The sequence below is a fragment of the Poecilia reticulata genome, chromosome 8 (assembly GCF_904066995.2).
Source record: "Poecilia reticulata chromosome 8, P_reticulata-male-v2, whole genome shotgun sequence".
In the NCBI taxonomy this organism is placed as follows: Eukaryota; Metazoa; Chordata; class Actinopteri; order Cyprinodontiformes; family Poeciliidae; genus Poecilia; species Poecilia reticulata.
The window spans coordinates 24,215,971-24,231,326 of record NC_088837.1 but is presented as its reverse complement, the minus strand read 5'-3'; the positions used below and the strand labels follow the sequence as shown (position 1 = coordinate 24,231,326).

Sequence of the window (15,356 nt, the reverse complement as noted above, 5' to 3'; positions counted from 1 at the left end):
TTCCCTTCTCACCCTCCGCGGGTGGTCTGTTTCATCCTCTGAGCTCGGGTCCTCTACCAGAGGCCTGGGAGCTTGAGGGTTCTGCGCAGTATCTTGGCTGTGCCTAGAACTGCACATTTCTGGACTGAGATGTCTGATGTTGTTCCTGGGATCTGTTTGAGCCACTGCTCCAGTTTGGGGGTGACTGTCTGCCCCGAGGGCCCCGATGACCACAGGCACCACTGTGGTCTTCACCTTCCAGGTCTTTTCCAGTTCCTCCCTGAGGCCCTGGTATTTCTCCAATTTCTCATGCTCCTTTTTCCTGATGTTGTAGTCACTTGGTATTGCTACATCCACCACAACGGCTTTCCTCTGTTCTTTATCCACCACCACAATGTCCGGTTGGTTCGCCATTACCATCTTGTCTGTCTGGATCTGGAAGTCCCACAGGATCTTAGCTCGGTCATTCTCCACCACTTTTGGGGGTGTTCCCCACTTTGATCTCGGGGCTTCCAGTCCATATTCTGCACATATATATATGACCTGAGAGAGAGAATCATGGCCCGAATGAACACCAGACGACCCCGACGCCAATTACAACGGCTGAGTGAAGTACCATCAGAAAGTCTCATTGAAGATGTGAATGCAGCATTGAGAACGATCCCTACCAACACCATAACAGAAACCAATGAGCTGATATACAACTCAGCATCAGTGATCCTTGAGATGCTTGGTTATAAGAGCAACCATGAGACCCAATACCCACCATGGAAAAGACGGTTAGAGGCTAAGATCAAGATAACAAGGAGGGAAGTGAGTCAACTGTCAGAGCTCCAAAGGGGTGCAATGAAAAGATCAGTACCCAAGAAGTACAGCCAGATGCCCATACCTGAAGCACTCGAAACTACCAAACAAAGGCTCCAAGCCTTGGCCAGCCGCCTAAAGAGATACACGAGAGAGAATGAAGCCAGGAGGATTAACCGGCTCTTCGCCACCCAACCAGCTAAAGTGTACTCTCAATGGCAGGGTAATAACAACAGAGCAGACCCACCCAGGCTGGAGACTGAACAATACTGGAAAGGCATATGGGAAAGGGAGGCGTCCCACAACAGCACTGCACAGCAACCTCCCGGAACAAGCCCCGGTAACCATCACTGTGGCAGATGTCCAAGACAGAGTCTCGGGTATGAAAAACTGGACAGCACCAGGACCTGACATGATCCATGCCTACTGGCTTAAGAAACTCACTGCCCTCCATGAGCGACTGGCAGCTCAAATGAACCAGCTTCTACAAAATGGGACTCACCCTGAATGGTGAACTGAAGGGCGCACAATCCTGATACAGAAGGAACCCTCGAAGGGTTCAGTCCCATCCAACTATCGGCCAATAACCTGTCTCTCTACAACATGGAAGCTCATGTCAGGCATCATAGCGGCTAAGATAAGCGGGCACATGGATAAATACATGAGCAAGGCACAGAAGGGCATAGGCATAAATAGCAGAGGAGCCAAACACCAACTCCTTGTAGACCACACAGTCGCCCGAGACTGCAAAACCCGACACACCAACCTGTGTACCACTTGGATTGATTACAAGAAAGCCTATGACTCAATGCCACACACTTGGATCATTGAATGCTTAGAGATGTACAACATCAATAGGACTCTAAGAGCCTTCATTGCAAACTCGATGGGGCTGTGGAAAACCACCCTTGAAGCCAACTGCAAACCACTTGCACAAGTGTCCATCAAATGTGGCATATACCAAGGAGATGCTCTGTCCCCACTGCTGTTCTGCATAGGCCTGAACCCTCTCAGCCAAATCATCAACAAGACTGGCTACGGATACCGACTCAAGAATGGGGCCACGATCAGTCACCTCCTCTACATGGATGACATCAAGCTGTACGCCAAGAGCGAGCGAGACATCGACTCACTGATCCACACCACCAGGATCTACAGCACTGACATTGGGATGTCATTCGGACTAGAGAAGTGTGGTCGGATGGTTACAAAGAGAGGGAAGGTCGCCCACACAGAAGGGGTCTCACTCCCAGAAGGAACAATAGCAGACATAGAGCACAGCTACAAGTACCTGGGAATACCACAAGCAAATAGCAACCTCGATGAGGTCACAAGGAAAGGAGCCACAGCCAAATACCTCCAACGAATAAGGCAAGTCCTGAGAAGCCAGCTCAATGGCAAGAACAAGATCCGTGCAATAAACAGCTATGCCTTACCAGTAATCAGATACCCTGCCGGAATAATTAGCTGGCCAATGGAAGAGATGAAGGCCACGGATGTTAAGACTAGGAAGCTACTAACCATGCATGGAGGGTTCCACCCCAAATCCAGCACCCTGAGACTGTACACGAGCCGTAAGGAAGGAGGCAGAGGACTAGTGAGTGTGAGAGCCACTGTCCAGGATGAAACATCCAAGATCCATAAATACATCAAGGACAAAGCCTCAACGGACGATGTGCTCAGCGAATGTCTCAGGCAATGGGGAACAGAAGACAAGGTGCTGGAAGTACCATCATGGGAGGACAAGCCCCTACATGGGATGTACCACCGACAAATAACTGAAGTGGCTGATGTCAGGAAAACCTACCAATGGCTGGAGAAAGCTGGACTCAAGGACAGCACAGAGGCTCTCATCCTGGCCGCCCAGGAACAGGCCCTAAACACCAGAGCAATAGAGGCTCAGATCTACCACACCAGACAAGACCCAAGGTGTAGGTTGTGCAAGGAGGCCCCTGAGACAGTCCAGCACATAATAGCAGGGTGCAAGATGCTGGCAGGGAAAGCGTACATGGAACGACATAACCAAGTGGCGGGCATAGTGTACAGGAACATCTGTGCAGAACATGGATTGGAAGCCCCGAGATCAAAGTGGGGAACACCCCCAAAAGTGGTGGAGAATGACCGAGCTAAGATCCTGTGGGACTTCCAGATCCAGACAGACAAGATGGTAATGGCAAACCAACCGGACATTGTGGTGGTGGATAAAGAACAGAGGAAAGCCGTTGTGGTGGATGTAGCAATACCAAGTGACTACAACATCAGGAAAAAGGAGCATGAGAAATTGGAGAAATACCAGGGCCTCAGGGAGGAACTGGAAAAGACCTGGAAGGTGAAGACCACAGTGGTGCCTGTGGTCATTGGGGCCCTCGGGGCAGTCACCCCCAAACTGGAGCAGTGGCTCAAACAGATCCCAGGAACAACATCAGACATCTCAGTCCAGAAATGTGCAGTTCTAGGCACAGCCAAGATACTGCGCAGAACCCTCAAGCTCTCAGGCCTCTGGTAGACGACCCGAGCTCAGAGGATGAAACAGACCACCCGCGGAGGGTGAGAAGGGAATTTTTTTTTAATATATATATATATATATATATATATATATATATGTGTGTGTATATATACACACACTATGAAAGTGTGTGTATATATATATATATATATATATATATATATATATATATATATATATATATATATATATATATATATATATATATATATATATATATATATATATATACACACACTTTCATAGTAGCTGGCAAATATTCCAGCCAGTTCATTTATATACATAAGTATACTGCTCAAATAAAGGGAACACTTAAACAACACAATATAACTCCAAGTAAATCAAACTTCTGTGAAATCAAACTGTCCACTTAGGAAGCAACACTGATTGACAACAGGGACCCTCGTCGGGTCAATCAGTGTTGCTTCCTAAGTGGACAGTTTGATTTCACAGAAGTTTGATTTACTTGGGAGTTATATTGTGTTGTTTAAGTGTTCCCTTTATTTTTTTGAGCAGTGTATATATATACACACTTTCATAGTAGCTGGCAAATATTTCAGCCAGTTTATTTATATACATAAGTAGAAAAGTATATATATTTGATATTATTTTCCAATTATTAATAAGCCTCCCTGAACACAGCGGTGGTTGATTAGTTTATTTTAAACTCCTGCTCTGCTGGTTATACACAGAGACAGACTGGACAAACACACACACACACACACACACACACACACACACACACACACACACACACACACACACACACACACACACACACACACACACACACACACTGAGAATTTATACAGACCAATTAATGTGACAGGCTTTTTCTTTTACTGTGGGAGGAAGCCGGAGTACCCGGAGAGAACCCACGCATGCAAACTCCATGCAGAAATACACCGGCCCAGGATTTGAACCCATGACCTTCTTGCTGCAATGCAGCAGCTTTTTCTACTGCATCACTGTGCAGCCCCTAACAATTGAACCCTTTTTGTTTGAATTGACCAAAAAATTGGGCAAATTAGATTTATATAATAACAGGTCACCAGTCTGTCTCTGGGCAACACAGAGACAGTCTGGACAAATGTCCACACACACACTGAGAATTTATACAGACCAATTAACCTGACAGGCTTTTTTTTTTACTGTGGGAGGAAGCCGGAGTACCCGGAGAGAACCCACGCATGAAACTCAGGACCTTCTTGCTGCAAGACAACTGTGCCACTGTGCAGCCCCTAACAATTGAACCCTTTGTGTTTGAATTGACCAGAAAATTGTGCAAATGAGAAAAACATAACAGGTCGCCAGTCTGTCTCAGGGGAAACAGTAAACACCAACATACATTTGTATTATGGATGGGATAAAAATAAGAAAATTATCTATAGGGACTTGAAAGTCTTGCCTATAGAGGTCCAGAAACGTTTGATGAGGTTGGGTTTCTTGGCTTTTTTTACTATTTTTTCTTTACAAATAGAAATTAATGCCTCATCTACCACGGAGTTGTTTAAGCCCAACAGTAAGAAAATGTCTTTTCTTGAGCAGCCTATCTTTTTGGTGACTTCTCTCAGAATGTCTTTGCTGAGACTGTCCAGTTTACATTGAATAATCTTCAGTTCTTGCTCTTTGACCTCGGCCCAGATTTTCTCAGACAACCTCTCTGTGATTTTTTGGAGGTGTTTGTACTTGCAGGTTATCCTAGATTTTGTTAGGGCCTTGGTAATGATGGTATTAACAAGCAGCATGATGGATGACTGCTGCTCCTCCTTTTCTGCGTCTGAGCTCACTGGCAGCGGTTCCTCAAGCTCTGTGGTAACCACTGACTCCAGCTCTGCATCAACTAACTGTCTCCCTTTTGAGAGGGTTGATTCCTCTGAGAGATGCTGCTCAGTGGAAACAACGTTTTCCACTGATGAAACTCTTGATTCTTTATGTCCTGGTGCTGGTGAAACTCCCTCGCATTGATCTTTTCCGTCATTTTGAAGGTGGTTCTTCATTTCGACTCCAGCTGCTTCGTTCTTTTGTTGTGCTATGGGAAGAGGCACAACAGAAGCCTCTTCATCTCTGGACCCTTGGTTATCAGCTGGCGCCTCTTCCGATAGCACAACAGAAGCCTCTTCATCTCTGGAACCTTGGTTATGAGCTGGTGCCTCTTCCGATAGCAAAACAGAAGCCTCTTCATCTCTGGAACCTTGGTTATCAGCTGGTGGAAGAGCATCCAATGAATCATCAGAGATCTCTAAACTGGGATCTGACAACTCTTGAGAAATAAATTCCTCCACCATCTTTAGATCTGATTCCCTCTCATTAGAGATCTTTGAAAGTTCCTCCAAAATGAATTCATCCACCATCTCCAAGTCTGATTCCTGATTTTTTTTTCTCCGCTGCAGGTATTCAGCAAATTCTGGTTCTGTCTCACTATTTTCTTCAAAGTAAATCAGTGATAATTCCTCTATCAGCTGGAGTGCATGTGGAAAGATGGAATCCACGGCCTCCGACCAAGACAGGTGGCAGACCACAGAAGTATCAGGATCGTGCGTGGAGCAGACAGAGCTCAACGATTCTTTGACATATTTAATGAACAACTCATTGAAAATGTCAAAGCTCATGGGATGAATCTTCCCTGTAATCGAAAAGATGTCTGAAAATGATGTTAGGAGCGCATTGCCCAAGATCGTGTCCACATCTTGGGATCGGATGTCCTGTTTAGGGATATTGCAGAGAATAAAAGTATAACATTTATCCAGTAACTTTAACAACAGATCCTTCAAGCTGGACTTTGTGTCACAATCAGGTTTTCCCATGGCCAAATCCATTATCCGATTCAATGAAAAGGAAAAAAGAAACTCTTCCATCATCGGTGTGATCATATTCCCGGTTAAAGCCGGTAATCCAAGAGGCTTTGGATTCTTTACGTGGCTCATAGCTTCTTGGATTTGTAACTGAAGGTAAAGCAAATTTTGTTTAAATCGCAAACTATCTCAGTCTCTCACCAAACTTCAACTGTCTCTCACAAAGAAAGTGGCAGAAGGAAAGACAAAATACTCAGAAAACTCTGTGATGTCATAAAGGACCAGATTCCATCCAAGAACGTTGCGTCACCTCAGCAACCGTTGCTAGGTGTCACCAGCTGTGTGCAGCTCAGAGAAATAAAGTCTAATTTAAAGGGGGAAAAGTGAAAGTTTACATGTTTTAGAGGCTCTGAGGCTGAGAAGGACTCCGCCACTCACTGAATACTTCCACTCTTTCCATGATGTAGCGCGAAAAAAAGATTTAAGTGCTTGACTGAGACACAACAGCAGTAAACACAAGCAGCATTGTTTTCAGATTACTTCAATAACTTACTACAAACTATCCAGAAAATGGATCATTTGCGCAGCCGCGGCACCGCGATTCTGCGCAAATGCGGCCGCAAAGTGTCTTTTATCAGGCGGGTTTTTCCTCACAATGCGGCTGTGATTGGTGGAGGGGGGAAAGTCTTTTAGGTTTTAGGATCTGATCTAACAAAAAAAGAGAGATCAGGATAATGAAAACGCATCTGGTGGATCATCTATTGAAAAAGTCACAAACTTACATTTTTGTTATTTTATCTGAAAATGTCCTGCAGTGCTGCAGTTTAATCACTTGATGGCACTGCAGGTTCGTTTGTCACCTGGTTTGTTACAAACGAAATACATTATTCTGTCATTTTTTTTCTTTTTTAAATCAGCATTTTTTAAAAATAATTTAATGAACTCATAATTAAAACATTAAATAAGCACTAGTTTTTTGTTCATTTATTGAGAAAAAACATTTCTGGTAATTAATTACTTTATTTTTGTTTAATTTTCCTTTATTGTTATTATTGAACAAAATGTGATTTGTTTACATATTTTTTCTACTTTGGAGTAATTCTATTAAAGATCTGGTTTATTAACTCCGTCTTATAAACTTAAACAGAACCAAAACCAGGTGAGCAAAGAGACATTCAACTTAAATATTTGCATTTAAATGTGTTTTTATTCAGAATAAGCAGTAAATCATCAATTCAGTCATTTATTCAGAATTTATTCAGAAACATGAGTGGTTCCTGTCAACAAAAAAACAGAAGATTTCAGTTGTTGGTGAATATTAACATAATCTGAAACGTGACTATATTCCAACTGGCAGGACTGAAGTTTGGCGCCATCTGGTGGTGATGTATTGAATCACAGTGGGATGCGCTAGGATTCTGTCGAGCCATGGTTTCTTTCTTCTTCCAGGATTTTGTGAAAATCTTCTAAAAATTGTGACATCTGAGTTCTTTCAGGCCGTCCTCTAGGATTTTCAGCCTGTCCTGTACAGTTTTAATGGGGGGAAAGATGGCGTCCGGTTTCGGGATTATGCTTTTGTCGATGCACTGCTCACAATATTCTCCATAGAATCCAGTGGGACATCGACAAACATATTCGTTTGAATCCAGAAGTCTGTTGATATGGCATAGATAATCTGTGCAGGTGGGCAACTTCCTGGAGAAATGTATGGAAATCCTTACACATCCCACCTGATGCAGAGGCATCGGCACCTCTGCAAAGTCCTCATTGTAGGTGACATGTGTTGCCTTGGCATATTCAGTGAATTCGGGATATGCGGCTCCATAGCGTTCCACACATTGGTCTATTTTGATTTCTGTGGAGTATTTATTGCTGAAACATGTTTCTGTAGTTTCCCTAATATGTTTCATTTGACAGATTAGCAGTGTGAGGCTCACAAGCAAATTGATTTCTCCCGCTGCATCAAACACAACATGATTGTTTTTGTCTGCCTTGTTGTTACCATCACCAGTCAGTTATATCAGTGATACTTACTGTCCAGAAATGTTTTCACCTTAAGAGCAATGGCCATTTTGTCATCAGCACTGAGTCCTTTGGCTGTCTCCTCCACATCTTTCTTCATGTAATCTGTATAGTTCTGCAGGCAGAAGTCTATGGCTGCATACTGAGCTTCATAAACCTTCCTGAACATCTCTACATGTTCATCATCTTTGTTCATTGTGTTGAAACCCATCAGTTTCCAGTAGAAGTGGTTGACAAACATCCCCTTCCAGAACAAGCCGCTAAAGAGACGTGCTGTCCACTGTCAGGTAGCGGTGAAGATTGGACACACTGGACTCGGCTCCTGAACTTTCATAGAGGCTGGCAAATATTTCAGCTGAGTCTGAGTCTTTCTTCATCATCACTTGATACCAAGTTACGGTTCTGATGAAGACCATTTAACTTATTCCAGTTGATTTTATTCTTATTGTGTTGAATTAGATGTTTAACAGGAAGCATCTTTAACTTTTTCTCCACATTTAGACGTCAGACGTCGTCTTTAAGTGAACGAACTTCCAAGACAAAGTTTTCTTCTCCTGAAATCTTGATCAAGCAAAAACACCAATCATAAACAACCTGGTGAGTTACCTGCTGCTCTGATGGTTTTATTCTCTGTCAGCTGGAACTTCTTCTTATCTCAGGATCAAAATAAAATAAACCATGAAAGCAGCTGCAGCCAAAGACCTGATTAAAATGTGAATATAAACTCTGCTGACCTGAGAGATGTTTGAGGAGCAAACAGAGGTCCGGATGGGTGAGCAGAACCTGTCAGAGGAAACCTTTGCTCTCTGCTGGACTGATGCAGCTGACCTTAATGTAAAGGACTGACAGTCGCTCCTCCTTCCCAGATTCAGTCTGGAGCTGGAAATGTTCTGATTGACGTGTTGATTGATTAAAGCTACTGTTGAGTCCAAGCCATAATAATCAACATTTACTTAATCTTTCAATAAAGTCTGTAGAGCTAAAGCCACATAAAAGTATTCGTACTTTGTAAACTTTTCCTCACTTTGGTCCTTTGAAATCTCTGCAATAAAAAAATCCATCACTTCCACATTTTTAAATAACAGATAACAGGCTTGTGACACTTTGTGGATCTTTCTGCTTTTTAATTTTTACACTTTAGTTGCTAAATATTCAAACACACTTGAGATAAAGAGACATTTTATTTGATCTGACTGAGAATCTTTGGTAAAAACCAATAAGATTCAGACCTGATCACAAAAATAAATAATCCAAACCGTGGAGAGGAGAAAGATGCTGAGTTACAAGAAATCATCGGATTTATGGGAAGGTTCATTCGGGAATTTCTTTGGAATTCCAACATCATCATCATCCAGTTTGTTTATATCTAAACCTGTTCAACCGGATTTCAGCCTCCAACATAAAACTCAGCAAAGAGGAATTACAGAAAGATTTAAAAATTTATTTATATAAAAAATAAAAAACCAACAAAAACCAACATGTACAGTAAAGACAAAGTTATGATTTTATGTTATCAGATACTCAGATCTAAGGAATGTGCGACTATGTAGGATTTTTTAAAAAACGACATAATTTAAATACATATTTGTGCATAAAGACAAAAAGACAATATTTTATAAAAAATAAGAAAATTTAAAATTAAAAGATTAATTTTCAGCCTTTATCTGACCTCTGGTTCCTCTGACTATACAATAAATAAATGTTTTAGGTTTTTTTTGTAAATGTATAATATTGGATTATCTTCTATTCATAAAATAAACACAGAAATCAGTTTATTCTGAGTTTTACTAAAAAACAAACATTAAAAACACGATTTAACTTCTTATTTTCTACAAAACATGTTAATAAGAAAGTAAAACTGTTTTCCATCTTCAAAGATTTAAATGAAGTCAGGGTAACACCCACTCAGGTGTTTCCCTGACTGGGTGTGTGCCCACTCGGTAAAGTGGGTAAATACCCACCTGTCTGAACCGTTTTCAGAAACATTTTATCATCTGGACAGAAGAGCAGCTCCAGGTTTTCTCCTCAGACTCACCTGAGAGGTAAGAAGCTCTCAGACTGCAGCTTGTCTTTTAAAAACTTTATTTTTCTTTAGACATTTTTTAAAATCAGTCTGTTTTTATTGATACATTTTGCGTCATATTGAGACATTAATATTCAGAGTATTATTATCTCCTTTACGTCTGTTGAATGTTAAGAACAATAATTCATCCTGAGATGATTATACTTCAAGGTTTTTGTTAATTATTTAGACATTTACTGATGTGTAAACTGATATTCTGTTTGTTTTCTTGTGTTTCCTGATGAAAAACCAGCTATGAGTGATTTTTACATCCACAACCTGATTCAGCTTTCTGCTGCGATGGACGAGCTCGAACGGCTGCTGCAGCATCTGTGAGTCTGCAAACACTTTGATTTTAAACGCTTCAAATAGATCTTAATAAATACATAAATAAACATTTTATAAAATTTCATTTTTATTTATTTTTTTACATAAAAACAATCCCTTTGTTTTTGGAATTAGCTCCAATATAATTAAACTTCTGGGTTCAAGTTTATCATTAAAAACGCAGCTCTCTGTCTCCCTCTGCTGGTTGATGGATGGAATCAACATCAGGAAGTTCTGAAGGCAGAACAACAAACCTGATTCAGCAGAAAAGGGACAGAAATTAATTTTACAAGAAAAATATTCAACATATTTGACTGAAAGAAAGAATAAATAACCTGCTGGGAACCAGGAAAATTAGAGACTTTAAAAAAGTTTGTTTACCTCAGTTCTGCAAATGTATATAAACTCCATAATAAAAGAAACCTTTAAAATGATCCTGGTGGTCTGATCTCCAGAGGAACCAACAATGAAAAGGATCCATTTTCTGAGGAGATCTTCTGGTTAAAACATGTTTTCGATGAGCGTTTGCAGCGACGACGCTTTAAATGAAAACAGAAACTAAATGAAAGCAAAACTGTCACCAAACAAGAGGAGGGGCTTCTGTCAATAAAAAGTCTTTGAGGCCTTACAGTATCTACTTTAATATATACAACATATAATCCATCAGATTTAAAGGAATTGCTGGTAAATGTCACTAAAATCAACAAATGAGCATTTCATTAAACCTGCTCCTTTCGTCCAAATAACAAATAAAGCTGTTTAACAATAAAAAATGTTCTACTTCAGAATTCCAGAGAGATTTAGGGGGGTTGGACATTTGACTCAAAGGAGGGAAAGTTTAAAGTTTAAACCAGATGGAGCATCCAGGCTGAAAACCATCCGGATCTGGATTAACCTTCAGTTCACGCCCAGCTGCCACAGGAAATCCCCTCTGACAGGGTTACAGCATGAAAACAGGGTTTTTAAAACTTTCCCCTAAAAGTGAAACTTGTCAGGTTCCTCCTCTCCAGGATACTGAGACAAACAAAGAGAGCCGATTTAAAAAGGGAAAAAAATCCTTTCTGCTTTTGTTCCTTTTAGGGGAAAGTTTAGGGGATTTTTCTTATGTTTATATTTCTAATGTAGTTATTTCGGTTCTGTGTTGCCAGAAGGTTCCACCAGGGGGCAGAGTAGAGGCAGAGCGGTTTCCCTCTGGCAGGACCGAAAACTGAAATTATAAAAAAAAAATATGTAATTATATGGCGGCGGATTATGGCTATTGTTCTACTTTTCAAATTCAGAAAACTGAAAATTTCTGACATTATTCTCAAAACATGAGAATTTTTAAAATTTGTTTAACTTGGTTTTATTTGCAGGATATTCCTGAGATTAAGCTCAACATTTCAGATTTTTTTTTGTCGGATATATTTTCCTCTTTTACTCCATGTAAGGGGAATTAAAAAATGACCCGTTTTTAGGACAGTCTGCAGTCACATAATGACTGCAGACTGTCCTCCATGTTTGCTCTTCTTGCTGCTCTGCATCTAGCTTTGATTTATTCATATAAAACAATATACAGAATGAAAGCAAGACACAAATAACCCATTTGTGTTTTTGTGCTTTTTTGTGGTCGACTCACAGAAACAACCAGATTATCTGGATTTTCCCTCCACCTTCTGTTCAGACCCGCAGCGCTGCTGCTGTTGGAGGATCACAAAGAGTTCAGAGGTAGGACTGGCTTTCTGATTAATCTACAGTCTGGGGGGTCCAAAGTGGTGGTTTGGGGGCCATTTGGTCAACATGTTTGACGCTCAGTTTGCTGGTTTCTCCAGGAGGAAACGCCTCAGGGGAGTTCATCGCTCTGACATCGTCACGATTCCTGATGAACGCAGCAGACTGATGGCGCTTGCTGTGGAAAACTGTGGCGACCAAACCGTCCTGACGTGGCTGAGACAAAACTCTGAGTCCAGCACCTTCAGCAGGCTGGCAGACATGTTTAACTTCCTGCAGACACACATCGCTGCAGAGGAGAAGAAGGACCACAGTGACACTGTGGACATCACATTTGTGGCTCATGGATGTATCAGAGACTTTATGATCCCAGCCAGCTGCCTGCTGCCTCTGGCCTCCATCAGGGACGTGGTTCTCTACGCTCCCTGGAACTGTGTCACCTGCGGTTTGGGGTACGCTGTCGCCACAGGACGGCTGCAGCCTCAGCACAGAGTTTTCTACTGCTCCAAGAAGCTCGGCTGCATAGTTCCTGATGAAAAACATCGACCCGTGAAACTACCGGACCGCTGGAACTCAATGAGGCAGGCAGGAGACCAGATGATCCCACACATCTCAGTTAGTCCTCTACGACCAGATGATGGTGTTTGGAAGAACTTTGAGTCTCTCACCAAACAACACGGTCCTATTGGAAGAAACCAGATCGTCATTCCCTTCATCCTCCCAGGAAAAGAATCAGACAGCGTCCCGTTCTCTGTGGTCACCTTGGCCCTGTCTCTGGTTCTGCTCCAGTCCAGGTTCAGAGCCACCGTCCACCTGCATGCCTGTCTGGGAGACCAATCTACTGGACAGAAGTTTGATAAAAGCTACCTGGAGCAGCAGTACGCCTGCGCCATCGACGGAACCGGACTGGCATGTTCTCCTGAGGTGTTCAGTCGGGTCCAGTTGAACATCCCTGAGGTGTAAATAGCACAGAGTTCTTCCCCTCCATCACTCCAGCACTTTTATTTTCTAAGCATTATAACTTTATGTCTGCAAACATAACGACAGGTTTCAGTTTTCAGTAGCATTAAAAACCCATAAATGAAGAATCTCATACTCTTTTTTTGTGTCTTCAAGACAAACTTAAAGTCTGAGTAACCGTTAGATTTCTCAGGTTTTATAGTTAGATCATGCTGAATGTCATCGGCGTAAAAACAAACATTTATCCTCTGGAAAAACACAAAATCTTACCAAGTATTTTGAGTCTAACTTCTAGTGCAAATATTGCAGTAGACTTGAGATATGACACAACTAAAAATGTACTTTTACCAAGATATAGGTGTTTATTTTATTAAAAAAGTTAAAATCCATTGGCAGATTATTTCACTTATAACATCAAAAATGTCTTGTTTTAAGTGAAATAATCTGCTAGTAGCATTTAAACTCATAAATCTGGCTGAAAAGTTAGTTTCATCTTATTTAAATTATGTTAAGATATTTGCAACAGGAACTAAATCAAAAATACTTGGTAATATTTTTTGCAGTGCATAAATGTTTCTTGAGTTTATCCAGAAAAACACAAACCGGGAACAGAACGGGTCTTAGTCCAGAACCCTGTGGAACACCAGAACTGATTGAGGAACGTGTGGAAAAAAACATTGTTTACATCTAAAATCCTTAAAGACTTGAAGCCGTCCTGAGGGGTACTGGTTCTGGTTTAGCTCCGGTAAACGGGTCAAATGTGACAAAAATAAATAAAATACAACACTACTGTGTGTTTTTTGTGTTTTTACTGTGTTCCTAGTTACTAAACATAATAAAAACAACATTATGAAACATTAAAATCATGAATACGTAAAACATATTGCTCAATTTCTGTATTTTCTGGATGCTACCAGAACCTCTGGGCTGTTCTGTTGCCTAATAACCTTGCAGATCTGTTAGATCTAACCCAAGTTACACCAACTGTACAAAAAATGTGCAAATATGCACATCTAATAACACATAAAAACCAGTAGTAATAATGATATTTTACTATGTTTGGATTTGAGTTCAGGTTAATTCATTTAGACCTTTTTAATGTATTCAAATAGAAAATATAAATTATTATTTAAACTTAATTGGAAAAACATTAATATTTTTTTATTTTCTTGATATTACATTCTTTCAAACAATTAAATGCTTCAGTTTTCTATATTTTACATCCGACTGCTGCTTTAACTCTTCATCTTCACATAATTGGCTACATTTCCATTACCAATGTGAGCAAAACGTCAATATTCGGTTATTGTTGATAAAATACTATTTCTCAGTTGTGGTGTTTCCATTAAATAAAAACCAAAACCACACGCGAATAAGTTTGTTTATTCAATAAATTATTAAAATACATCATCCTCGTTCCACTTCCTGTCATCTTCTTTGTCGTTTCCAGCAGTAGTAACATCCGGTTGTCTGAACAAACTGTTTTCATTGCAGTTTTACAAAATACAGTAATTTTGCAAAACTTTGGGTTTTTGTAAAATTGCCGAGTTTCAATTAGGCACATTTATTTTCATAATTCCAATTTACACAATTTTATGGTCAATGGAAACGTAGCTGAGCTCACAGATGGTTGAGCAAAATGATGGAGCAGAACAATAAAAACGCTTCAAAGCCGCAGTTTCCTGTTCATGTTGAGAACCTTTGAGCTCCATTTCCTGTTTTTGCGTCGATTCCTCTATGTGAACGTTGGTTGACCCTGAACCACCCAACACATGAGATATAAATAAAGAGAGACATGATCCAGCTGGAGCAGACCAGTGATATTCTGTGCTTGTTTTCCTAATGCATGAACTTTCACCTCATTGAGATAACAGTTTTCTACAGCAGCTCTTCATCTGTGCCATCTTTCTTTTCTGCTCATTTTAATTCAATGAGTTCAAAGTTGTAATTTAATTATTGCAGCACATGCTGCAGTATGCTTGCAGTGAAGTAAAAATGTTTAAATTCTTCCCAAGGTAAAATTCAAACATTTTTTAAGACGTTTTCAAGGCTATAAATAAACTAAAAAAAGACCCAGAGAAACTAGAGGCTGCAGTTAAACATGGATGACCTCTGTCTGGGACTTTCACTTTCGTTTTCCTGGAAATAATCTGATCCTGAGAAACGCACAGCCTGAGTTCACTGACAGAAA

General features: G+C 40.7%; 1 pseudogene; it reads right to left on the bottom strand.

The window, feature by feature from the left end:
• Window positions 1-7,164: 7,164 nt before the first annotated feature.
• LOC145552694 (uncharacterized) lies at window positions 7,165-8,820 on the bottom strand (annotated as a pseudogene).
• Window positions 8,821-15,356: the final 6,536 nt, after the last annotated feature.